The following is a 12,646-nucleotide window of genomic DNA, read 5'->3' as shown; positions in this document are numbered from 1 at the left end:
GAGGTGCCCGCACTCCTTTTCTCTTCTTCTCTCCTTCTACATCACCTACATTCGTAGGATCATTATCTTCTTTTCTACCGCCTCTACGGACTGAAGCCATTGTTTTCGACCCCCCTTTTCTCTCTTATTCTCAGGCTCAGGCGTGTCACCGCGACCCGAAGAGGAGCCGCTGCCACTAAACATCTTCTTTACACCCTTGAATGTAGTTTTTGCTATATTCTTCACATTCTTTGATCGTGGACCCATTGCTACAAAGAAAAATAAAACAAGTATTATTTATAAAACAGGACACAGTATATAAAATAAAACAAAACATTTATAAAATAAAACAGGACACAGTAACCAATGCTTTACAAACTAAGTGATTATAATGATCATCCTTTCAATCAAATTATATCTAAGACATTTATAAAAACCTTCTCGGGTGAATGACCTAGATAAATGCATACATCTGCTCAACCACTAGTACTTCTAAGAAAGTAGTCCCTACTATATATATTGTGTCCCAATACATAAACTAAAGCAATTCAAAGAGCTGAAGGCATGGACTTAGATAGAGGAACCTAGATGAAGTCATAATCGAACATTAACAATAAGAAAACTGTAGGGTTTTTATCAATATCTCATGCATGATTCCTACGATATGTATAATTACACTATATCACATGCATAAAATAGCGCAGCGGAAATAGAAGATCATACCTTGGTCACAACTTTCAATTTGAAGTTCCAAGTTTCGATCTACAGGAGAAGATGATATTCTTGGCACACTCAAGATCTTCTTCTTTTCAACTTAGCTGGAGTCAAGTTCCAACCACGAACGGGAAGCAACCTTTGTTCATGAACCAAGAACCGACAATGGCTATGGAGGTTACCACCTATGGAATCTCCACAAATTACTAACTTCTTCTTTAGAAAATGTTGGATGCCACCATTAAAGGAGAGAGAGCTTTTCTTTGTTGGGATGATCAATATGTGAGGGGTGGGGGGTCTATTTATAGAGCTCTCCCACCTCCTCAATATTGGATATGATAGAGTCCTATACTCATCTAATATCAGATAGGATAGAGTCCTACACTCATCCTAATACATGGTGGTTATCCTTATCTTGGTGGTTTATCCTTATCCTGATGGGCGTTTATCCAAACCTTTATTTCCAACATCTCCCACTCGCCCAACGGCGAAGAAGGTTTCTAAGAGAAGCATTTAAGTAGAATGCTTTCACCATTTGTGTGTCTCACACAAAGAAATGGTTTGTGTGACCCTAGCACCGCGTATCATGATATCCGTGAAGTAGCAAGTCACAATGAAAAGCATGACCGCGATGATCTACCATGAAAGTGATCTTAAAGAAGGCGAATCCGAAAACCTAATATCCGGAGAGAGTGTGTATACCCCAAGATCTATTTGTTTCATCACTTTGACAAATAGCACTCATCCCTATGAGTCCACACCATAAAATCAAAAAACGTATCACATGATTCACAATTATCATCAATTGTCCTGGCCAGGTAAAATTCCAGTGATTGTGTGATAAACCTTCAGTTCTTTTACCTTTTGCACTTAAAGTCATTGTCGTCGAGTTCTACCAACTTCCCATGCATCCATCCGGACCTTTTAGTAAGAGCTTGTGGGGAGCAAACCAAAGTTATGAGTAGTCCTCTTATTTTCTTGACAAGGTCAAAAGTTCAAGGAGGGTACCATTCGATATGTCTTAAACAAAAAATATATCAATAAAGCTCACATAGCAAGAATTTTTAGGGATATTTATTTTCTTGCTCTCAGGTGGTCAACTATACACATGTTGTGTGAAAACATGTCATGGCAAGAGTATCTAATTTGTTTACTCAACAATAGATATCTGTATGTCCACTCATACCAAGCAAGTGTTGTCATCCCTAATGACAATTCCAAGGATACTTTGCTCCCACTTGGCAACAACCGTTTGTAGGTTTAGACAGAATCTTCTCTATGAAGCCTGTTTCTTCTTATCTAATTATAAGAAGGGGCATGACTCGGCACTAGGTCCACCCTTCCCATAAGGTTTAGTGACTTGTCAAGCTAAACTCCCACTGTTTAAAATGGAAGTATTTTGTTCATGTGAGTGAACCGGTCAACCCTACCGACATACATATGAGATGATAAACAGTATAATGAGAATACAATCGATCTGGAAAGAATGCACGTTTATTCATTAAACCATCAAAGTGTTCTTCGCATAATCACATCCTCTTTAACCCAAGCATTTTGACATGTGCAAGGAAGAGTTCCTTTGGAATAGGTTTGGTTAGTGGATCCGCAACCATTTGATCAGTGGATATATGTTGTAGAACCACTTTCTTCTTCAGTATCATTTGTCGTACGTAGTGGTACTTTAACTCTATATGCTTGGTTCTTCCATGGTACTTTGGATCTTTAGCATATGTAAGAGCAGCCATGCTGTCAGTCCAGATGTGAACTGGTTCAGCAGCTCTTGAGAACACTGACAAGTGTTTGATGAATCGTCTGAGCCACACAGCCTCCTGTGTGGCAGAGCAACATGCAATATACTCAGCTTCCATAGTTGAAAGTGTTATGGAAGTTTGTTTCTTACTGCTCCAGGATATAGCACCTCCATTCATTATGTAGGTATATCCTGAAGTTGACTTCCTCTCATCAAGGTCTTGACACTCACTCATTTTTGTGTGTAGATGGTGTATGGATGATGTAGATAGATGATGGTCGTTGAACAAATAGAAGCGTATCAAAACATAATTATCCTTCAATAAGTAAAGGATGAGTAAGGTATCGTTTCACTTTTAAGTGTATGTTATGTGAAGGACAAGACTGGAAAGGGGGTTTAAGGGATTAAAAACTATGATTATAGAGATTTTAAATGCTAAACTAAGCTAAACTAACTAAACTATTGAGTATTTATAAGAGAGAGAATTCAAGAGATTAGAATCCACCAATACTTTTGACCTATGACCTTCTGCTTCATGGTTGTTCTTACAAGTAGACTACAATTAGGCAATCGAAGCGAGTGCCGATGATGCCTTGGACTAAAACATCGCTAACAATTAACTCTACTTAAAGTTGTTCCTATGTTTATGCTATTAATATCTTCTTTCCTTTTATGTAAGCTCGGGCAGCCATTCAATGTATTACCAAGAGCAACATCAAGGAGTACTTCCTAATAGGGCGGCCATTCAATGAATCACCACTTAAGGCAAAACACAAAGAATACTTTCCCTAGGCAGACCCACTCCCCGAGCTACCCCTTCTAAGGCAACACAAAGAATACTTCCCTAACTCTAAAGAACTATACTACTAGAAGAAAAGTAAAGAACACTAACATGATATTAATATTGCAAAACATAAACCCTATTCTATACTTTCATCCCCGGTGTGGGCAATGGAACTAATAACTACAAACATAAAGAACTAACGATTGAAGAACACCATGAACCGGAAGAATCATTAAACCTTAAGCGGCTTCATCTCCTCCCTTGAAGGAGAAGATTAGCCTTCCATATAGAAGGAAGAACACGAAGAATGAGAAGAAGAAGAGTCGAAGAACATAAGATTAGAAAGACTAATTTATTAAGACTTCGACTAGTTAAAATCGGTCTTTTTTATTATTAATCTCTCTGCGCAAGTTAGGAGACAAGAATATAAGTGAATTGGCCCTCTTCATGAGGCACTTAGGTCCTTTATTTATAGGGGTTACAATGAGCTCTAGAAGCATTCCAAACCGTCATTTGTTTTCTAATACAAATAGACTTCTTTCAGAGTCCAACCGTCTCCAAAACTGAGAAGGAATTGGCTCTGATTGTCGATTCATGCATCTGGACGCACTATTCATGCGTCTCAGACATGATCAATGCGTCTGGACGCTCGATCCATGTGTCCCAGACGCATAAGTCTATTTTGTCTCTTCTGCTCTATCCTTTTATCCTCTTTTGCGGGATTTGGTCCAAGCAAAGAATCCTTTGGCCTTGGGCTTCCAAATAGGCTTTAAAATAGGTCCAAGTCGCATCTTTAATAGCTTCAATTCTTTGGCCTTTTCCATGATTGTCCACGGGATTCCCATGTGATCCTTAATGCTCCATATTGCTCTGTTTTACCCCTTTTTCTCTAATATTCTACAAAACTCTCTTTTTCACCTGTAGAATCTTAAAACATAACTTACAAACACTATTAGTCCACTAAGATGGCTAAACAAAAGGCATAATCGAGGGTTAAATTGCATTTTTTAAGCACTTATCAGGTCTCCAGCCCAGTCGGCATCGGAATACCCAATTAGCTTAAGATCTTTCCCTTGGTAGACAAGTGAGTAGTCCATGGTGCCTTTAAGATACCTCATTATCTTCTTGATAGCCTTCCAGTGTGCGACCCCAGGATTTGTTTGGAACATTGATACTAACCAAATTTGATAGCGGATGTCCGGCCTTGTACACAACATTGCATACATAAGGCTTTCGGTGACTTGAGTATGGTACATTTTTCATAGCCCGAGTTTTGGTTAGGATTCTTGGGAGACATTTTAGAACTCAAAGACTCTCCTAGACTTCTTGGGAGATCCACTTGCTTACAATCAGTCATGTTGAATCTTTCCAAAATCTTCTTGATATATGTCTCCGAGACAAAGATAACAAGCGTTTGGGCGATCGAGTTATTTTTTAACTCCTAAGACATAACTAGCTTCACCCATGTCCTTCATTTTGAAGTTTAATGACAACCACTCCTTAGTGGAATTTATCAATGCCTTATTGTTACCGCTAACAAAATGTCATCCACATATAGAGATAGAATCACAAAACCATTTTTAGATGTCTTGACATATCTGCAATGGTCCTCATTTACCATTTCAAATTTGTCTTGAAGCATAGCTTCATGGAATCTCAGATTCCATTGTCTAAAGGCCTGTTTTAAACCATATATGGATCTGTTCGGTTTACACACTTTGTGTTCGACCCTTGATTGAAAACCGATTGGGTTGATCCATATAGATTTCCTCTTGCAATTCTCCATTGAGAAAAGCAGTTTTGACATCCATCTGGTAAAGCTCTAAATCTAAGTAGGCAACCATTGACAAGAGGAGACGTATGGAGGCAAATCTCACTACTGGCTTTGAATCTAAGTCTAAGTGAGATTTGGGTGTAAATTCAAAGCTCTAAATCTAAGGTGTCCTCATAGTCTATTCCTTCTTTTTGGGTGTAACCTTTTGCAACAAGCCTGGCTTTGAATTTGTCTATGTTCCCTTCCGCATTTTTTTTGATATTGAGAACCCACCTGTTTCCAATAGATCTCCTATTTGGAGGTAGATCAACTAAGTCCCATACTTTGTTTTTCTTCATCGACTCCAATTCTTCCTTCATAGCTTCCATCCACTTACTTGTATTGGACCCAGAAATAGCCTTCTTGAACGTTTTAGGTTCATCAGATATTTCTGTAAGTGCATTGGTCATATTTATCTCCCCTTCAATCTCAAACTGACATTTGGGGATATGGCCTCTAATACTCTTACGAGGTTGGGATTGATCAATTAGTTGACCAATGCCATTGTCACTAGAATCAGGGTTGATGAAAGTTTCATCTTCGCCTTGTTCATCAGCAGTTATAAGGTTGTCAACTTCGTAAAGTTGTATATCATTATCAACCTCACCCCTCATTGGGTATTGATCCTATAAGAATCTGACGTTACGTGCTTTTATTTCTGTGATATGCCCTTGAGTATCCTCCCCTAGGAAGACATACCCCTTAGAAGTCTCACTGTATCTTATAAAGACACACTTCTTTCCAAGAGCACTCAACTTCCCAAATTCGATTTTGAGAAGTGACAAAGGCTGCACACCCCCATGGTCTAAGGTAGTTCAAAAGATAGTACAAAATATTTCGGGATATGACAAAATATTGACTTCTGATTTATGGATATGTATCGTGGATATATCCCCCTGTGTGGGGATATATTACATTTAGGCATCTGTAAATATCGTAGATATATCGAGATATATCGATAAATATCGACAAATATCCACAAACTATGTGTGGGTATTTATGATTGCAAATATCGTGGATATATCGTGATATATCGACAAATATCGATAAATATCCACAAATATCGATAAATATCGATAAATATCTATATTTTCTTTGAATGTGGTCATTATAAAGGTTGAATTTGATCAGTCCTTACAAGTGTGAATAATGGAGAAGATTGTGATGGATCGAGTTTTGGTAGAGCTTCGCTTTGGGACGAAATTTTGCCTACATATCAAGATTTTGTGATGAACTTGAATCAAGTCAGACATTGTTCCCCCCTTTCCACTATCAGCTCAAGTCCCTGTCTTGATGAGAATAAATGAGCTTTTAGACAGTGTATTTATAAGCGTGAGTGATGCTACGACTTTAACTAACACATTTCGTTGGCGTTCGCGCCGTTGCGTGCATGTGCCAGGTTGTCACCTCATTCTGGATGAGGTGTTATGTTGTAACGATCTATCATGAGTCCTGAAGGTTATCACCTCGTTCTAGACAAGGTGTTATGTTATAACGATCTTCCATGAGTTTTCCCGATTAAGTGTTGGACCGTGCATAATATATATAAATATATTATTCCCTCCGCATCATACTTTTAATATAAATTACTCTATAATACTCAAAAATACACCTCATAATTCCTACATATTACATTGACTTTTCATTCTTTAACAATGAATCTTGAATTTTTTTTCTACATATTACAATACTTGTTGCACTTGCACTTAGCGTTCAATCATATAAGCATCTATTAGATCTTGTTGTGATGATTGAATCCATGATGAAGCGTGAAGGCTGTAACCACGATGTCCATAGATGCCTGCGCGCCTATAGAGTCTATCCAACACTCTAACGTCTTGAGGAGGAGACGACCAACACAACTCAATCCACTTCATCGGTTGTCAATATGGCGTGTTCAATTACATCACTTGCCAAAACTATGCTCCCACTAGTATCCTCCCCATCACTGCCATAAACCGCATCCATCATCTTGATCAGGCAATCTACAACATATTGCAGCCCTTTGGTTGAAGCCAGGATTTTACATCCTTCAATGGAGGTTGTTATTTGGGACAATAGGGGAAGCATAAATAAAACAGAATAGAATGGTCTTGGTTTGTCCTCACCCTTGATAGAAAGAAGGTACTCGAGAAGATCTAGAGCCTTTAGCATGCAGGCAAAGGGTGATGAACTGACTATTAAGAATAAAATTGTACTTTGAGTGATATCAAGAATATTAACAACTAAAGAAGAAGATGAACTGACAAGAGTAAAAAGAAACTCCAAGCTTTTATTGATATTCCAATGTTGCATTAACTGTGTCGGGCGCTTTTCCTACATCTAATTCTAATATTCATGCCTCAACCAATGAAAATCATATCTTCCTTATACTTAGAAATAACGGTATAAATCATTTAGACAATTTTACCATTGTAATCTATTTTTAACACTAACTTGCTTGTTTATAAAACAAAAGAGCTAAAAATATTTTGACAGAGTTTCCTTTGTTTATTCAACTTTTTGACCACCTGTATTGCGCCTAAAATACTCATATGGTAAAATAAGAAAGAAAAAAAAAACACAACAAAAAGACAAACATAAATTCTATAACTATCAATTCATCCATAGAATCTGAATACCAAGTTAAATTACATTAGCCATTCAAATTAATTTAAAGTCATGTGCAAATAAAATATAAAAAACATATAACCTGGACACTTGATAATTAAACCAATAATAAATCCTAACATTACCTAATATGCAAACCAAATGACTTTACCATGGCACACAACCAAAACATATCTCTTAGATGCATGTTATCTTATAAAAACATTTATTCATTACCTATGTTATTGCTTATTTGACTGAATAGTGTTTGGGTGCGCCTAGAAGAATCTTTGACTGAATAAGTAAATATCATTGAATAAGTAAATACCATTTAATGTTGTAACAAACAACTAGGAGTTATGGATAATTCTCCTAAATTTTATTTAGGTAAACTAATTTTGCCCTAGGAAATTTGATATTTTTAATGAACAAATAAAATAAGTACGGTCCAGGATAATGTTCTTCCACTATTTTAACACCTAGATCCAGAATCCCCCTTCCCCAAGTGATGGTAAGGATCGAAACCAAGACCTAGGGGCCAACGTAACCAAGATGCTTATGGTAGTTTCTATCTTGTTATTGAAAATTCCTTTCTTGGCCAGTAAATATTGAAAGAAAAGACTAATTAAAGGTATAAAAGTTGAATAAATACACGAAAAAGAAGAAAGAGGACAAAGTTAAGTCAAAAGTTAGTCAAAAGACCAATCAAAGAATAAACATGTCAAGATGTAGACCTTGTAAAGCAAAGGAAGATAGCAATCTTGGAAGATTTAGATCTCCAAATCCACCAAGTAGATTAGTTATGGGACAATCACAGTTATGATAAGGACCCAAGAGGAAAGAGAGACAGGAATGAGAAGAAAATTTCCGTCCATGCTGATAGACAGGAAATGCCTATCTTTCCTTTCTCGCAAAGGGGAATGGTATCTAACCAATCGGTGAGGCCAGAAAAATGTACAATCTTCCCATTAGAAAGAGGTCCAAAGAACCCCAAAATAAATCAAGAGCACTATCATCCCTCTTTATGATGTCATGAACTAAGCAATACAAGCCAGAGACGGCATGAAACCTACGGAAAACCAAATCTATGTGTTTCTCATCCACCTAAATATCCTTCCACACTGGATTATAAACATGCATGGAAGCTAATATGAACTATCTGAGACAAACCATTATAAGTTTTACTTAAAACAGAGACGCTAAAAGGGTTATGTGTGGGTCTCTCATTAGCAATTCTATTTCTCCTTCCCACTTCAATTGTAAATTCTTGGTAAAAGTTAAACACATACCAACGGTACATATCGGTCGAGAACAAACTTAAATCAATACAATACCATATAATCACACACACACAAAAAGGTACCAAATAACGAGAATGACACAATGTCCACTTTCTTAAAATAAAATGAAAATGATGTAGGGGAAGGGAAAACCTAAACCCTTCATTAGAGCAACATGCAAAGCATTAGCATTATGTCAAGTCGATCAAGCGGGGATCGGCACCATTCTCAATAAGATAGGCTACGTGCTTGGGTGTCCTTGAAGTATTGCATGAAACAAAGGAGTAACTTCGTGGAAAAAAAAAAGGTCGAGGAGTGGGGGGACAGAAAAGCACGACAAAACAAATCATGAATAGCACATGATAGTATCGGTTATTCTCAATTAGCATCAAGACCGGCTTTACCTTAAAAGAACTCTTACATGAAATGTTTTCAACAGTAGCAAATCAAAGCGGACACATTATCTTACTAAGACTTCGATTACTATCGTGACACTTGGAGTTGCATACTACTAGTAATACTTTCATGAATTTTAAAATTAAAATTCAATTGAGTGGGTCACACAACATCTTGGAAAATAGTTGTGTAATACCAACTAAGATGTGTAATCAATGTCTTGTAATCAAACACAAACTACTCTACAACATTAGACATCATAGTTGGTATTATTAATTCACGTAAGAAGTTGGACATATATTATAGGGAATTTTTTTTAAATCCATTATCTTAACGAAATTATTAAGAATTTGACATAATTAGTTTTGGATCATCTTGTTAGATTAGAAGAGATGCTACAAAATTTACAATCTAAACTTCTGCTTCCTACACAAACAAAGATATCTATCATCCTTGTGAACCCCACATTGAAGGAGTACGTATAACAATAACAAAGTTCTATATATACCACTCTTTCTACTCCAAAACAAGTCATTGCAGGTTTAGTTATTACAATGGTCACAATGTATCTATAATTTAATCTGTTGTGAAATTCCACAAATTTAAACTTACCTTCATCGTCTCTCTCATCTACAGGGAGTTTGAGCTCCTCAAGCCAATACTTGCAAACATTGATCTTTCCCATCATGGCGTGAAGAAGCTGCTCGCCCATTTGAATCTTTTATACTACCCATTGTTTGGGCATTCCTTTCCCTTCCGTCCATTTCTCTAGCCAATTTCGATCAACAAGACATAGAAAAATCATTAATCGGTTTACGCTAAACACGAAAATAACTCGGTAACACAATCTTACTCTTGATTCGGTAAGTAAATTTCCAACAAAAGTGGCATCTATAATTTGATCGATTATTGATTTTTTACTGCGGTTGAGAAACCATACAAGTAAAGCAAAGTTGATGGAGGTGATAAAAATAGCGGACAATAAGTTTGTTTTAAAAAAGAGCATCATCATACGGCGAGGAGCCATTAGTGGTGCGAAAAAGCTTTTGTTGGCGAGGTTGATGTGCTTCTCGACTTAAGATATACCCTCGAAAAGCGAGAGATGAATCTATCTTGTCACAAATAATGCAAAAAGTATAAAATAATCCAAAACAAAACATCGTCAACTTCCATATAATGTATCTCAGCGGATTGTTCAAGGTTACAGTTATCATGGCAAACACTACCAACCTTTTTTTAGTTTGTTCGTCGGTTTGCGAAACTCTCCAGTTTCTTTCCCTCGCCACCAGCACCACCAAATATTTGAAAATATCGTGATTAAAACAAAAACTTTTTATATCGTCGATATATCGCGATATATCTACAAATATCGTCGATACTTACACTGGTATTTATCCAAATTAATATCGCGATATTTATATACCCATCTCTGAAATCTCGATATTTATCGCGATATATCGCGATTTTGTACTATGGTTCAAAATGGGTTGTCTACCAGTCCATAGTTCATAGGGTGTTTTGTCAACAGATTTTGAAGAAACTAGGTTAAGTATGTGCGCAGCCATTAACAATGCATCACCCCAAAATGAGATGGGCAAGTTAGCTTGAGCCATCATAGATCTAACCATTTCCAGCAGGAACCCTTCTCTCAGAGACACCATTCTGCTGAGGGGTATAAGGAATAGTTAGTTGTCTAGCTATACCCTTATTTTCACAGAGTTCCTTAAACTCATCAGAAAGATACTCACGTCCGCGGTCAGTTCTTAAGGCCTTTATTGTCCTATCAAGTTGATTCTCAACAAGGTTCTTGTACTTTTTAAAACACTCCAAGGCGTCTGATTTGTGAGACATCAAGTACACGGTCCTATAATGTGTATAGTCTATGAAGGTAATGAAATACAAAGCCCCATGCCTTGCTGTTACATTCATTGGTCCACAGATGTCAGAGTGAATAAGTTGCCCTTTGGGCTTTCCCAAAAGGTTTCTTGGTGGCTTTTCCAGCAAGACAACTTTCACATGTTTCCATTTTAACAGAGGTTAAGTTACCTAACAACCCTCCCCTTGCTAAGCGGTCTATCCTACTGTGTCCAATATGTCCTAGTCTAGCATGCCACAATTGGCAACCAACCATTTTAGACATAAAAACTTCAGTTTGTGCTAAGTGTAATGTCATAAAAGAATTCATTAAATAAGCATGACCTATCAAACTGTTATTTAAAGATATCTCAAGTGAGTTATGGGAAAAATTAAACACATAGGATTCTTGAAGTAATTTCAAAACTAATAAAAGATTTCTCCTAATTGAGGGTACAAAGAGTACTTCTTCAATAAGGATGGATCTCCATTTCATAAAATCCAACCTACAAGTGCATGTGCCCAAAATATCAGCTACACTTTGGTTTCCCATGTGGACTCTCCGAAGTTCCTTGTGGAAGTTTTGAAAATCTTCAAGCGGGGACCTATCGGCTTTGTGTGGCATTCTGCTGAATCTACAATCCAATATTGTGATGAATCAGACAACATGACAATATTTTATCACATTGATGAGTACTTAAAGTAAAACTTACCTCGGGGAGAAGGACATGCCTAAGCGTAGTGTCCCATCGATGACAACGGAAGCATTCAACACTAGTCATGTCTATCGACTTCCTAGGTTTCTTTTGTTGTGGGTCAGGCTTGGCCTTTTCCTTGCCTTTCCCTTTTCCACTTTTCTTGTTCCAAGGAGCCTTCCTCTTTTTGGAGTTGACAACATTTGCTTCAGTTTGAACAACAGGCTTTTCATTGAGAAGTCTTTGTTCCTCAAGCTCACATTTCCTCTGCACCTGTGCAAAGTTTGTGATACTATCGTCATGCGTTAAGATAAGACGAAATTGTTCCCAAGTTTTAGGTAAAGACCTAATGATAGCTTGAATTTGCTGTTCATTTGACAAAACCTGTCCTGCTTGGGCTAACTCAGCAACCATGTTCCTCATCACCGTGCAATGTTGTGTCATAGAGGTATGGGGCAGCTTGATAAATTTGTCAAAGCTCATTTGTAGCCTCCTCAGCTGTGCAGTAGTAGTACCTCCAAGGTCCGCCTTTACTGCTTCCCATAGCTCTTTAGCCGATCCAAGGCCATCATATCGCATCATGAAGTCATTCCTCATGGTGCCAAGTATGGCAATGCGGGCAACATTGTCTCTGCTTGTATACTCATTGTACTTCCTAAGTGTAGCAGTATAAGTAGCTTGTGTTATTCCTTCGGCGGTAGGCTCTGCTACTATCTCAGTTATTACGTCAATGACCTTCCTATCTGCCAGAATTAGCCTAACTTTCCTAGACCAAAGTTCGTAATTCTTATC

Source organism: Coptis chinensis, chromosome 7 (genome assembly GCF_015680905.1).
Source record: "Coptis chinensis isolate HL-2020 chromosome 7, ASM1568090v1, whole genome shotgun sequence".
NCBI classification, from domain to species: domain Eukaryota; kingdom Viridiplantae; phylum Streptophyta; class Magnoliopsida; order Ranunculales; family Ranunculaceae; genus Coptis; species Coptis chinensis.
Note: the sequence above shows the minus strand (reverse complement) of the source record.